The 13,934-nt window shown below is 30.8% G+C and overlaps 1 long non-coding RNA gene across 1 annotated transcript; it reads right to left on the bottom strand.

The window, feature by feature from the left end:
• Window positions 1-11,306: 11,306 nt before the first annotated feature.
• LOC141704176 (uncharacterized) lies at window positions 11,307-12,862 on the bottom strand. The gene is made up of 3 exons (XR_012567861.1): window positions 12,809-12,862; window positions 12,645-12,713; window positions 11,307-11,476 (listed from the first exon to the last, which is right to left on the bottom strand). It is a non-coding gene; the product is annotated as an uncharacterized LOC141704176 (long non-coding RNA).
• Between the last annotated feature and the right edge of the window lie 1,072 nt (window positions 12,863-13,934).

The following is a 13,934-nucleotide window of genomic DNA, read 5'->3' as shown; positions in this document are numbered from 1 at the left end:
AGTTTATGTATTTATTTCATCTAGTTACACAATGGTTTTTATTAAGAAATAAATGTATGAGATACTTTACGCAACGGTTTTTTATTTTTTGGGTATTGTGTTTTAGCTATGCTCACAACAGCTTTACGCAATGGTGTAAAAGATTTAAACCATTGCAAATAATATCAAAAGACAATAGTTTTTAAAAAAAACTATGTGCACTGAGACATACAACGGTTTTCATAATTTTTAATGTGGCTTTCACACAACTGTTTATAAAATTAATCTCATTATTTAAATTAAACCAGTTTTCAAATAAAATGGTATTATAATAATTCAATTATTATTTCACAATTGAAATTAAATTTACAATACAATGGTTCTCTACAAGAATTACAATTATAACTTAAAATCTATTTCTACTAATGCTCATTAATGTACACATTTTAATCAGCTTGGCTATTGAAAACATCAAGTCCCATTTCTGTTGGATCAGTGGCTTGCAAGTCAAGCTGGATGCCGTCAAATTCCCTCTTAAACCTGTCTTTATAGCTTGCGTAAATCATTTTGCTCCTTACCTTGGACACCTTTACAACCATATACAGATCATAAATAAATGAACTTAACGAAATGGAATGCAAATAAAGCAAATTTAAGACCTTGCATTTTTTACTTACCATTCAATGAAGAAAATTCTGCTCTTCTGCCAATTCTCTACGGTCACAAAATCATAGTCATAAATCGCATAATGACACTCATCTTCAGGAAGGCTAGCTTCATAAACATATATTGAATGTAAAATCTCATGTACTCAATGTAAGAAAAGTATAACACGAGTTCACAGAGCAATTACCTACCGAAAAGGTACATATGAAGGTAAATACGACACTCAACGCCATGTTCTACTATCCCTAAAGTAGAACCCACCTTTGACAATACCTATTGTTGATGATCATTGATAAAATGCTAATTCTTTATAATATAAACAGAGCATACATATATTAGTCTAGTAAATTAGTGTCAATTTCTCCATTCTTACTAGTATATTCCTTTCACCACTCCAGGAATCATTTATATCATTACTTCCTGGAGATATTGGCTCCCTTCCTCTCCTGCTAAAGCCAGAGCCTTTATCCCTCATACACATTTCTGAACAAACAAAAGACTTTTTTGTAATTATAAAAAGATTATTGAATAATAGTGTTTATATTATAGATAGATAGGTGAGAGGCAAATCTTATTTATTACTGTCAATTTCACTATCATTATCTTCAGAAGTAAGAATTAAATACTACTATATCACAAGGTAAATCACCTGTGTTGCCATAAACATGTGTATATAACTTATCCATAATGATTGTTTACAATGTTCAAAGAAGAAGAAAAACCCAGAGAGAACGAAACATAAAATTAACAGCAAAGGATATTTTTTCTTATTACCTAAATCACTTGCTCTATCATGAAGATGAGTGAGCCGCAGCATTTCTGATTCAAGCCACTGGATCATAAATATTATACATCTTTAGTATTAAAATGAAGTGCAGTTATGTATAATGCATTAAAAGAACAAAACTAATAAAGATAACTACTTCAAGACCACAGCCCTAGATCTGCACAAGGCGGTTCTGAATCCAGTCGGTTTTAAAAAAAACATAACATTCCTAGTATATGTAGCATAGGCTGAACAACTTTTGCAAAATAACATACATATGTCCATTATCTACATACAATCTACAAAACCTGTGTAGATATATCTACTATATAATTCAATTATGTGGCCTGACAATGAAATCTAGATACTAAAAGCCGTTCATAACAGGAAAATTGTTTTTGCTGAATCATTTGCAATCAAGTTAATAACATGTTTGCTTCTCTGAAAATATTAGATTACAAACGAAAATACTTGTGGAAAAAGAATTAAGAAAGTATGAAAAATAGGTAAGAGTCACAAATAGTATATGCTAGTATTCTTAAAAAAACTAGCAGAAGTATGAAGCTGATCAATTTGAAATGTTTCATATTTTCAAGTTATTCAGCTTGGAAATGGAGAAGGAAATTAAGGTCACACAGAAAATAATCATCATAGTATATGTTGGACTCAAAGTATGAAGTTGTACCATTGAATTATCTGTAATAGCCAGAAAACGTACCCCTCTCCAATTTCATCTGGAAGTCATAAATTAATTTGATCTATTACTACCTGTGGCCCGTGGAAGAAGAGAAACAGCTCCTCCCTCAACATTTGAGTACTTCTTGTATATGAGCTTTTAGCTTATTCTCTGCTGCACCTGAGTGGAACCTAACCGGTTCTTTAGCACATTCCCTGTGTTTAACAACCACAAAATTAACACACATATATAAGTGTCATTCACTCAAAATTATGGCTGAAGAACACTATGGAATTTAGACAGAGGAGTTTTTTGTGTAAAATAGAGGACCATCAATTTTAAAAATCTCCAATTAGTTAAACCAAAACCCATAAATAATCAGAACAAAACTCCAAATAAAGCATATATATTTACCAATTCATTCAGATGCCCATTTTAAAGCCCAAATTACCTGCAAAATCAGCTAAAATTAGTAATTTCCATTTAACCTGCAAGAACAAGAAGAACAAAATTCAATGTTTACTGTATGGCCAATACCAATTCCTCTAATACCACAACTAACTTTGTGAAATCACACAAATCAAAAATAGGGGTCAGCAAGATTTATCAAGAATTCAAAAGGGTACATCAAAAATCCAATAATTAACATAAAATATGAACCTGGATAGGAAACTGAAGAGTTTCTTGAATGACCGGCGATGAAGATTGGATTTTGTGGAGGAGTAAAAAGATTGGCCATGTCTGAGCAGAAGAGGAAGAGGGGTAAGCCTACTAGTAAATATCAATACAAATTGCCTCACCTTCCAAGCACTATCGATACTCTCATCTTTGCTCTCGTCAAAATTGTCATTCCAACTATATCTTAAACATTGTAGAGGGAGATGGTTAGGGTTTGAAAACTCAAAAATCTAAACCCATCATAATACACACTTAATCCACGACAAAACCATGTAGAGAGAGGACAAAGAGAAAAGTCGTGGGAGAGACATGGAAGAGTAGAAAGAGGAGAAGAAGAGGGGTCAGATCTAAAGAAAGGGGAAGGGGGAGGTAAGGGGGGAATGAAAATTAGAAGGAAGGGGGAAATAAAAATTAAAGGGGGAAAACCAAAAATGGTGTGAAAAATGAAAAAATCATTTTTCATTTTTAAATAATTTTTTCATATGACTAAAATTGATATATCTTAACATCCGTACGGTTGGATAAATTTTCCTTTAAAACTCAAGGAAGATAAATTTTGAAATTTTTTATTATTTTTTTACATTGCTAAAATAAATATATTTTAACATTTGGATTGTCCAAAAACCATTTCAAAAATTATTTCGATAATCAGCAACGAATCTTGTTTTAGGGAGTTGTACTTTTACCTCATTTTCCTTAAAAACTCAAGCAAGATAAATTTTATTTATTTATTTTTCTACGTGGCTAAAATCAATATATGTTAAAATCTGTAAGGTTGGATCGCCCAAAAAATCATTTGAAAAATTTATTTCGTTAATCGGCAACGAATCTTGTTTTAAGAAGTTGTACTTTTACCTCATTTTCCTTTAAAACTCAAGGAAGATAAATTTTGAAATTATTTATTATTTTTTTACATGGCTAAAATCAATATATTTTAACATCCGTACGGTTGGATCGTCCAAAAAATCATTCAAAAAAATTATTTCGTTAATCGGCATCGAATCTTGTTTTAGGGAGTAGTACTTTTACCTCATTTTCCTTAAAAACACAAACAAGATAAATTTTATTTTTATTATTTTATTACATGGCTAAAATCAATATATGTTAACATCTGTACGGTTTGATCATCGAAAAAATCATTTCAAAAAATTATTTCGTTAATCGGCAACGAATCTTGTTTTAGGGAGTTGTACTTTTACCTCATTTTCCTTTAAAACTCAAGGAAGATAAATTTTGAAATTTTTTATTATTTTTTTACATGGCTAAAATTAATATATTTTAACATCCGTATGGTTGGATCCTCCAAAAAATTATTCAAAAAATTTATTTCGTTAATCGGCATCGAATCTTGTTTTAGGGAGTAGTACTTTTACCTCATTTTCCTTAAAAACACAAACAAGATAAATTTTATTTTTATTATTTTTTTACATGGCTAAAATCAATATATGTTAACATCCGTACAGTTTGATCATTGAAAAAATCATTTCAAAAAATCATTTCGTTAATCGGCAACGAATCTTGTTTTAGGGAGTTGTACTTTTACCTCAATTTCCTTTAAAACTCAAGGAAGATAAATTTTAAAATTTTTTATTATTTTTTTACATGGCTAAAATCAATATATTTTAACATCCGTACGGTTGGATCATCCAAAAAATCATTCAAAAAATTTATTTCGTTAATCGGCATCGAATCTTGTTTTAGGGAGTAGTACTTTTACCTCATTTTCCTTAAAAACACAAACAAGATAAATTTTATTTTTATTATTTTTTTACATGGCTAAAATCAATATATGTTAACATCCGTACGGTTTGATCGTCGAAAAAATCATTTCAAAAAATTATTTCGTTAATCGGCAACAAATCTTGTTTTAGGGAGTTGTACTTTTACCTCAATTTCCTTAAAACTCAAGGAAGATAAATTTTAAATTTTTTTATTATTTTTTTACATGGCTAAAATCAATATATTTTAACATCCGTACGGTTGGATCATCCAAAAAATCATTCAAAAAATTTAGTTCGTTAATCGGCATCGAATCTTGTTTTAGGGAGTAGTACTTTTACCTCATTTTCCTTAAAAACACAAACAAGATAAGTTTAAATTTTTTAATTATTTTTTTAAATGGATAAAATCAATATATGTTAACATCCGTACGGTTTGATCATCGAAAAAATCATTTCGTTAATCGGCAACGAATCTTGTTTTAGGGAGTTGTACTTTTACCTCATTTTCCTTTAAAACTCAAGGAAGATAAATTTTGAAATTTTTTATTATTTTTTTACATGGATAAAATAAATATATTTTAACATCCGTATGGTTGGATCGTTCAAAAAATATTTTGAAAAAATATGTCCTTAATCGGCAATGAATCTTATTTCACGGAGTTGTACTTTTACCTTATTTTTCTTATAAAGTCAAGCAAGATAAATTTTAAAATTTTTTAAATTTTTTTTACATGGCTAAAATTAATATATTTTAACATCCGTACGGTTGGATCGTCCAAAAAATTATTTCATTAATCAACAACGAATCTTGTTTTAGAGAATTGTACTTTAACCTCATTTTCCTTAAAAACTCAAGCAAGATAAATTTTATTTTATTTTTATTTTTTTACGTGGCTAAAATCAATATATGTTAAGATCCGTACGGTTGGATCGCCCAAAAAATCATTTGAAAAATTTATTTCGTTAATCGGCAACGAATCTTGTTTTAGGAAGTTGTACTTTTACCTCATTTTCCTTATAAAGTCAAGCAAGATAAATTTTGAAATTTTTTATTATTTTTTTACATGGCTAAAATCAATATATGCTAACATCCATAAGGTTTGATTGTCTAAAAAGTCATTTTAAAAGATTATTTCACTAATTATCAACCAATCTGAATTTTAGATTTTACACAATGGTTTCTGCAAAATACCGTTGTGTGATAAATTCTCACAATCGACGGTTCTCATTCTTCCAACTAAGCAATCCAAGTAAAATCAATCAACGACTCTCATTTCGCCAACTCAGCGATCCAAGTGAAATATTTTCCACCAATCAGGTGGTGCCATGATTTCTTGTAAACAGACGACAGTTATTCTGTCAAAATTGTAAAACCGTTGTATGATGCTTCTCTGTTGACTCCTTTATACAACAGACTCCGTAAACCGTTGTTTATATGTATATTTTGTAACAACTGTTTTTTCAAATTAGTCCAAAACCATTGTCTGAGATTACAATAAGTTAGCTTATTAACAACGGTTTTGGACTGTTATGTTAAAGATCTATGACAACAGTGCAATTTAAGAACTGTTGTCTACCTCGATAAGAGGATGCCACAGAGACAAGTCTTTCGAAAAACTGCTATAACCGTTGTTCTACATGTTGTCTAACAACAATTATTCGCAGAAAAAAAATTCCCCATCGTCTCCTAATTTGGGGCAACGGTTTTTTGGTCGACCGTTGTTTCATAGGTGTTGTGTGATTGCAAATTTCTTGTAGTGGATATTAAAAACATACAAAAATATGGAGGCGAGAGAAAAGAAAAAAGAAAAGGATAAAAAAAATTACATGTTGATTACATTTTCCATTTGTTTGTTTATATATCTTATAATGATTGTGAATCTTATGAACGAAGTCTTAATATTAACCTAAGATTAGTTAATAAATGTATATACTTATTAATTTTATGATATCAACTACATTTTTGAAAATATATTTTATTATAAATATATGTTGCGAGTTGCGGTTGCAATTTTGCGAGTTTTAAAAATTTAAAACCGCATCCAAACCGCGAATGAACGATTTTTAAAATTTAAATCCACAACCAAACCGCGTTTCGCGATTATCCGCAAAATGCGGTTCGGTTGCGAGCGGTTGGGCGGTTGAATACGGTTGAGCGGTTCATTTGTACACCCCTAGTAAGAAGTACTTGTCAAACTACTAGTTGACTGTTAAAATAACAAACCAAATACTTTTAGTTTTTTCTAAATTTTTATCATATCACTAAAATATATATAAATCTTTATATTTGTTTCGTGAACATCTCGGTTCGCAAATAACATATACAAAGTTAATAAGTTAATTAATTAATTTATTTTAAAAAATAAAATTCTGAAAATAATTAATATTACCGAATTCATTCATAATAGATAAACACAATTGATTTCTACTAAAATTACATTTTTTAGAAAAGCGAAAAATTCCCCTCACTTTTGCAACCAATATTTTAAAAGTGCATGAAATTTCCCGCCATTTTAAAATATCAAATTCGACCGAAAACGGTTGAATTTAGGAGTGTCAAAAAAAATTTCCTGGCGGGAAAATTCCCCCCATTTTTTGATAAGGCTAAATTCGACCGAATACGGTTGAATTTAGGAGTACAGCTGAATTCAACCACATACGACCGCGTAAATACGACCGTAAATAAATACGACCGCATGCCGTTGAATTTAGCCGCGCCCCTTAAATTCAACCGAAAGTGGTTGAATTTGACTCCGGTTGTATTTATGCGGTTGTATTTAGCCTTATTTTCTTGTAGTATATGCTTTCCAGCAAAGATGAAGCAATGGAGGCTTTCAAGAAATTCAGGTTTCAGGTTATAAAGGAAACAAACAAGAAAATAAAGGTCATTAGGACATACAAGGAAGGAGAATTCATGTCGAATTAATTCAAGTTATATTGCAAAGAAAATGGCATTGTCATGAACTTTTCAATTCCTTATACTCCACAACAAAATGAATTTTTGGGCGGAGAAATTGAAATGTAGTAATTATGGCTTAAAGCTTGTTAATTAATTAAACGAGAAATATATATAAGTTGTTATGTAGGGAGAAGCGATTTGCCATGCAATATGCATCTTAAATAGTCTACCACCGTGAGTCTTGAGGAAAGACTCCATATAATGCCTGGACGGGGAAAAACCCGACTGTTTTCCGGCGACCCCCTGGAAAATTACAGTTTAGTACCCCAACTTTTGAAAACGATGAAGTTCAGTCCCTGTAGTTTCCAGAGTTTGCAAAAGTTGGATTCCTGTTTTAAAAATGTTTAAAAATCACATTTCCTATTTATTTTTATTGTAAAAATTCATTTTTAATTTCTGAAAATTCTAAAAATTAGTATTTTAATTCCGAAAATTATTTTTAATTCCAAAATAAATCTAAATTAATTAGTTAATTAATTTCAGTTAATTTCTAATTGATTAGTTGGTCAATTAATTTGAAAATTAATTGATTAATTGATTTAATTAATTATTAATTGATTTTAATTAATTATTTAATTAGATTTAATTATTAAAAAATGATTTAAAAATTCTGAAAAAATAGTTTCGAGCTTTAAAATATTATTCTAAATTATTTCCAAGGCTCGATAATTAGTATAAAATTGTTTCGGAGCCAGAATCGGCCAACCGAACCCTGTTCATTATTCCGAAATTGATCCAACGACTCGTTTTAATTCTGAAAAATGTTTTAAAAATCATTTTAAATACCAGAAAGCCTATTTATGACCCGAGACTTCTTTATAAATGATATAGCATTAATTACGTGATGTATTATATGCTATATGTGACTTGTTAATTGACTATCGGTCTATATATTCGGTACTTGCTTGATTATTGCATAACTTTCAATCCGTTAATCGGATTTGGGTAAAACGAAGGGTAGATAGAAGTATGTGTTGAATAGAATTCCATGAGTAAATTATTGATAGATGCTTATGATATGTGAGCAGAAGAGGCAAGACGTAGGATGATAAAGAAATTTATAAAATAGAAAGAAATTTTATAAAATAGTCCAGGATATAAGAAAGTCGTGAACGTCAGCTGTGTCAGAACTGATAGGTTAATGAAGTGAAGCACCGATAATTGAAGATAGAAATTTCATTCAAAGAATGTGTGTAAATAAGGGATATTAAACCAAGGTATTAGTGGCGAACTGTTAAAGAAGAACATTACAATTAATCTTATATCGGAATTCTTTAGAATTAAAGAAAAGCCCCGAAGGTTCTAACGAATGATTTACCAAGGTTACCTCGAGAAATGAGGTAAGAATTTCTCATCAGTTACTGTATGGAGTCGAGCTGGTGTCAAAAGCCTTGTATCGTATAACCTAGTAGGAATGAGATATTGAGTGAATGAAAACTTCAGAAATATGGAATGAAAGAATAATGAAATAAAGAGTACTTCGCGCTATACACAAAAGTGATCATGGAGAAAAGAGAATGGAGGTATGAAGTCACGCATCAGTTATCAGAAATTGTAAGTTTGAAGATTAAATGAACATAGTGTATAAGGAGTAATTGGATAGTGTAATTGTATTTATTAATAACATCCTCGCCCATTCAAGAACTAAGGAAGACCAAGTTGAACACCTGAAGATATGCATGCGAAGCGTGAGAGATTAGCAACTGCGTTCTAATCTTCAAAGGTATGAATTCTGGTTATAATTAATTATGAGCTACGAAAGTATGGTTAATTACCAACCAAGCAAGATCCATTCAGAGACAGATGTCTTGAGTAGAAAAGAAAGAGTGAATATCACTAAGATTGCTGGGGAGCGGATAAAGGAATTGGAAAAGTTAGAAATTGAAGAACAGGTTTTGATCCAGTTTCTAGATGATGCAGATACTCACTTTGTTGTTAGATATCAAAGGTGGTATTAATATAGATGATTGATGTTGACTTCAGTATGGAATGTTGTGAGTATCAAAGTTCATATTGATATCTAATTTGATATGACAACAAAATAAGTATTAGTACCAAGAGTTCGGTTAATAAAGTTATGATTCATTCAATTCCAAACTAATATTTCCTTTCAGATAGTAAAAGATTCTCGCTCGATGAATATACTTGATATTGATTGAAAAGAAATTGAAGTATACTACAAAGTGGTGAGTTAAATGCAATTGTCGAGATTTTTTTTTAATTTTTAGTTTTGGATAGATTTAGAACATTTCGAAGCATTAGACGCCATGAGCTCAGTATATCGGGCGCAGATGGATGGAAAGTACAAGAGACCAGCTAAAGGTTCTCAAATACGATTGAAAACGATTATAGGCCAGACTAACCAAACAGAAGGAGACGCAAGAAGTAAAGTAGAATAGAAAGAGAAGCAGATTAGTATAAATTAAGTTAGTATATTGAGACAATGATATAGATATAATGATTACGAATGAGTCGGCCTTGTTGTTACATGCATGATGAGTTCATAAGATGTTCAAATGTATATGACTAAGAAGGGTAATTTAGCTCCCTATGTATAAAATGAAAGTTGATTCATGTTATGTTAGTAACTGATAGATTTAATATCGGTAAGAGACCGTTGAGTTGTGATTAAAGTGATGAGACCTGAGAAATTATAAGAAAGGTATTTGGAAAAATATCATAATCAACGTCAGAAATCAAATACGCCATGGTCTCAGTACATCATTTATAGATGAAAAAGAAGATTATGGGAATGATTAAAGAGCCACGAATGCGATGGAAAGTGATTACAAATTAGGTTATTTGAACGAAGAAACATATGGGGACGAGGTTCAACACTGAGTAACAGTTGGAAATGCTCATAAGCATGAGTTACTAGAATTAGAAAGAAAAAGAGAATTAAGATGTGTTATGCTGGTCCCTCCTAGATAGTAAAATAGGCAGGATAAATAGAAGTGAGTTGGCTTCAACGCTACCAGTATAGCGAATTCATAGGGCGTTTATATGTATATACCCAGAAAGAGTAAGTTAGCTCAATTATACATAGAAGATGGAGATTTGAATTGAGTTATACAAGCAACAAATAGAATATGATGTTAGCGAGAGGCTATTAACACTACAAGAAAAATGTCCATAGACATCGGTCGTTGGCCGATGTCTATGCTGTTTGGCAACCGATGTTGATGTCGGTGATATCTATTCTAGACATCGGCCATAACCTGATGTCTTTTACTTGCTTAGACATCGGCAAACTGGCTGATGTCCATGCATTAGTTTTTTTATAAAAAATATTAGAAATAAATAATTTAATTAATAAATACAACTATTACAACAGATTAAACATATAATGAGCTATGTTTTTTGCCACATAGACATCATTTATTTTCTTTTAGGTGATGTAAAATAAAATATTAAACATCAATTTATTCAGTAAAAGGTGATGTCTATATTTGCATATAGACATCAGTTTTATCCCAAACAAAGTGATGTCTATGTTTAATTTAGACTTGAACATGTCAGTCTTTGACATCAGTTTTTTATCAAAAAGCGATGTACATTAATTTTTTTTACATAAGTTTTTCTTATTTAAAAGTGATGTACAATTGCTTTTGAGACATTAGTATTTATTCATTAAAAGTGATGTACAATTGTTTTTTTGACATCAGTATTAATTCATTAAAAGTGATGTATAAGAAGTTTATAGACAAAGTGTGTAAATTTCCACTTCTTAAGAAAAGACCTAACATAGCAAAGAAAATAAAGTGTATTCACTGCAAAAATAAACAAACATCTGGACTTCGATCAATTTTAGAAGAAAAAATCGTTGAAAATATTTTTACATTTTTACAATTTTAGCCAAAGTATACCAAAGCAAAACCCCTCATTGAGGTAAAAATTAGAATGATGGAAGCCAAAGTGTTGGTCATTAATCTTTATCTGAATAATTAAACTTTACAGAGTGAGATTGCAGATCTATCATTCCTCCTCTATAGCTACCACGTTTCTTTGTTATCTTCTCGTGTCGAAAGTCCCTGTCAACAGGCACATAATTGAAGAGTTGTTAAATACAAAGAACAAATTTAATGGTATATTTACAAAGTTGGCAATTTTGATCACCAGTTCACCACAGAAGAATGTCTACATACAAGGCCCAAAAGAATAAAGTCCAAGACAAATACACACAACTTCCATCTCTACATATGAAAAAGATTTAGTCACATTTATTTTTTAAGAACATGTCAAAAAATAACCTAATACTTGTGCATATACTTGAATTTAAATCTATATCTTCCCAATCGACCACCATAAAAAACCAATATTACACCTACTATGTAGCAAATTTAAAGCGCTGCCGACAAGAAAATTCCACTCCTAAAATATCTTACTTGATCGTTATGTACAACGTACATCAGGAGAGAAACCGGTTTTTATAAAATGTACTCCCTTGTGTCCTTATTACAGATCGTATGACTTTTTGTACACACTTCAAAGTATCTAGACCACATAGTTAAAATTATTATTTTTGTAATTTTTTTATGAATAAATACTAGATATTTTTAACTGGAAAAAGTTGTGTGTTCTTACCTTGAGTTCTCTGTCAAAAGTCAAACTATCTATACAAAGGACAAGAGGGAGTTTATAATATATCAATGTTATTCTCGAAGAATTAAATCCTTTCATTTGTAAAAATATCCTATCCTGCAATGCTACAATTGTTCTTCCCCTAAAGAATGTACTTATGTACCATAAAATGTACAACATATTGTGGAACAAATAATTTTAGAAACATAAGCGTGCCTTTCAATTGGTGCAAGGTAAATAAGTAACACTAATAATCGGATTTCAAAGGTATAACAAACTATGTAAGCAACTTCAAATGCACACAACTACGGAATTTATCATGGAATAAAATTCAACCATTTATTATGAGTTTCAGGGGGAGGAGGCTAAAATTTGAAACTCCAGAAACATGAAAGACCAAGTTGCAAAAATATTCCAATTCCATCAGCATCCACGTCGTTATTAAAAAAATTAATTCTATGTAAAAGTAAGGGAAATAAATGGACAAAATAAATTTTGTTTGTCTCTTCATACAAATTACTTTTTGGTTCTTCTTAAATATTCAAAAAGAAAGAAAGAAAGGGCAATGAGACAAAATCGATTTGATCCTGTTTGTGCATATTACAGAGGTAGACATACCTTCCTCTAACCTGCCCCAAAACTTCTTGTGCTTTAGCACTGTATTCAATTTCAGCACCACTCTGCAGACTATTTGATATAGAAAAATACTGGTAAATATATACATGAACAATGACAAAATTAAGCTAATTGTTTTTGCAGAAAGTAGAAGGATTTTGTGATACCTTTGCCCAGTAAGAATTATCTTGCAGCTTCTCGTCAGAAAATTCCACCTTCACAAGTCCATGGGGTATCATGACCAAATCTTTAAGTGCCTTCACCTTCTCCAGCGGTAAAGAAATGTAAAGTTCATCAATATCACTGAACTCGTCAAAGTCCTCCTAAAATTTAGTGCAAAGAAAAAAAAGCTTTATTATGCCGCCAACATAATTGAGCAACTGTTATTTAAAACGAGTGAATCTAAATCAGCACATGCTTCAAAGTTCTAATAATGCTATGTAAAAATTTGAATGATAAAAATACTAGGGAATGTCAAAAAAGTATTCAACAATCGAACTAAAATAATTATAATGCAAAAGTAGAGAAGTTGGCTTAGGTAGACCTGATTATGTTCCGCATAGTCATCAATGTAATCCTTGACATCATTAACCTGATGAGGACTTAATTCATCATTATCCAATAGCCTAAGGATCAGATATTCAGTTCTAACTTCATGATATGAGCTTTGTGCTAAGTTATAGAAGCTTTCAAATGTGTCTGAAGTGAACATAATCTGTAATAAGTAACCAATATAACAAGACAAAAAAGCTAATAGACAAAGAAAAATCTTTATGTTACCGGATAAAACAGAAAATTTTGGAAAGAAAAATTACCCAGGAGGAATTGCCCACTCTGGAAGCAACTAATGCATGCAGTTATAAAACATCCAGTCGGTCCTAGTAGGGGTGTACGCGGTTCAGATCGGATCGGTTTTGTGGTAAAAGTCGAACCAAAATACGAAGAGCAATTTTAGAAAATTGTCATCTGCAAATGCGGTTGCGGTTAACCGCGTCAATTGCGGTTGCGAATTTGCGGTTATTGCGGATCGGTTTGCGGTTCAACCACTTATTTTAAAATATTTAATAATTTATAAAAAATAAATTTGAAATATTAATAAATTCAAGTTTAAGTTACGTTATAAATTTGCATTCAAAAATAAAATACAAACTAATACTCCATGTGGAGCAAGGATCACTACAAGAAATATTGAATAAGACAATGATTTTCCACCGTTGTCTAAAAGATGAATTTTTCGTTGTCTATCCGGGGGCGGTGTGTTTGGCACTCATACAATGGTTACGCACCATTGTA

This window comes from Apium graveolens, unplaced genomic scaffold (assembly GCF_009905375.1).
Source record: "Apium graveolens cultivar Ventura unplaced genomic scaffold, ASM990537v1 ctg7525, whole genome shotgun sequence".
In the NCBI taxonomy this organism is placed as follows: Eukaryota; Viridiplantae; Streptophyta; class Magnoliopsida; order Apiales; family Apiaceae; genus Apium; species Apium graveolens.
Note: the sequence above shows the minus strand (reverse complement) of the source record. Positions and strands in the feature narration are given on the sequence as shown.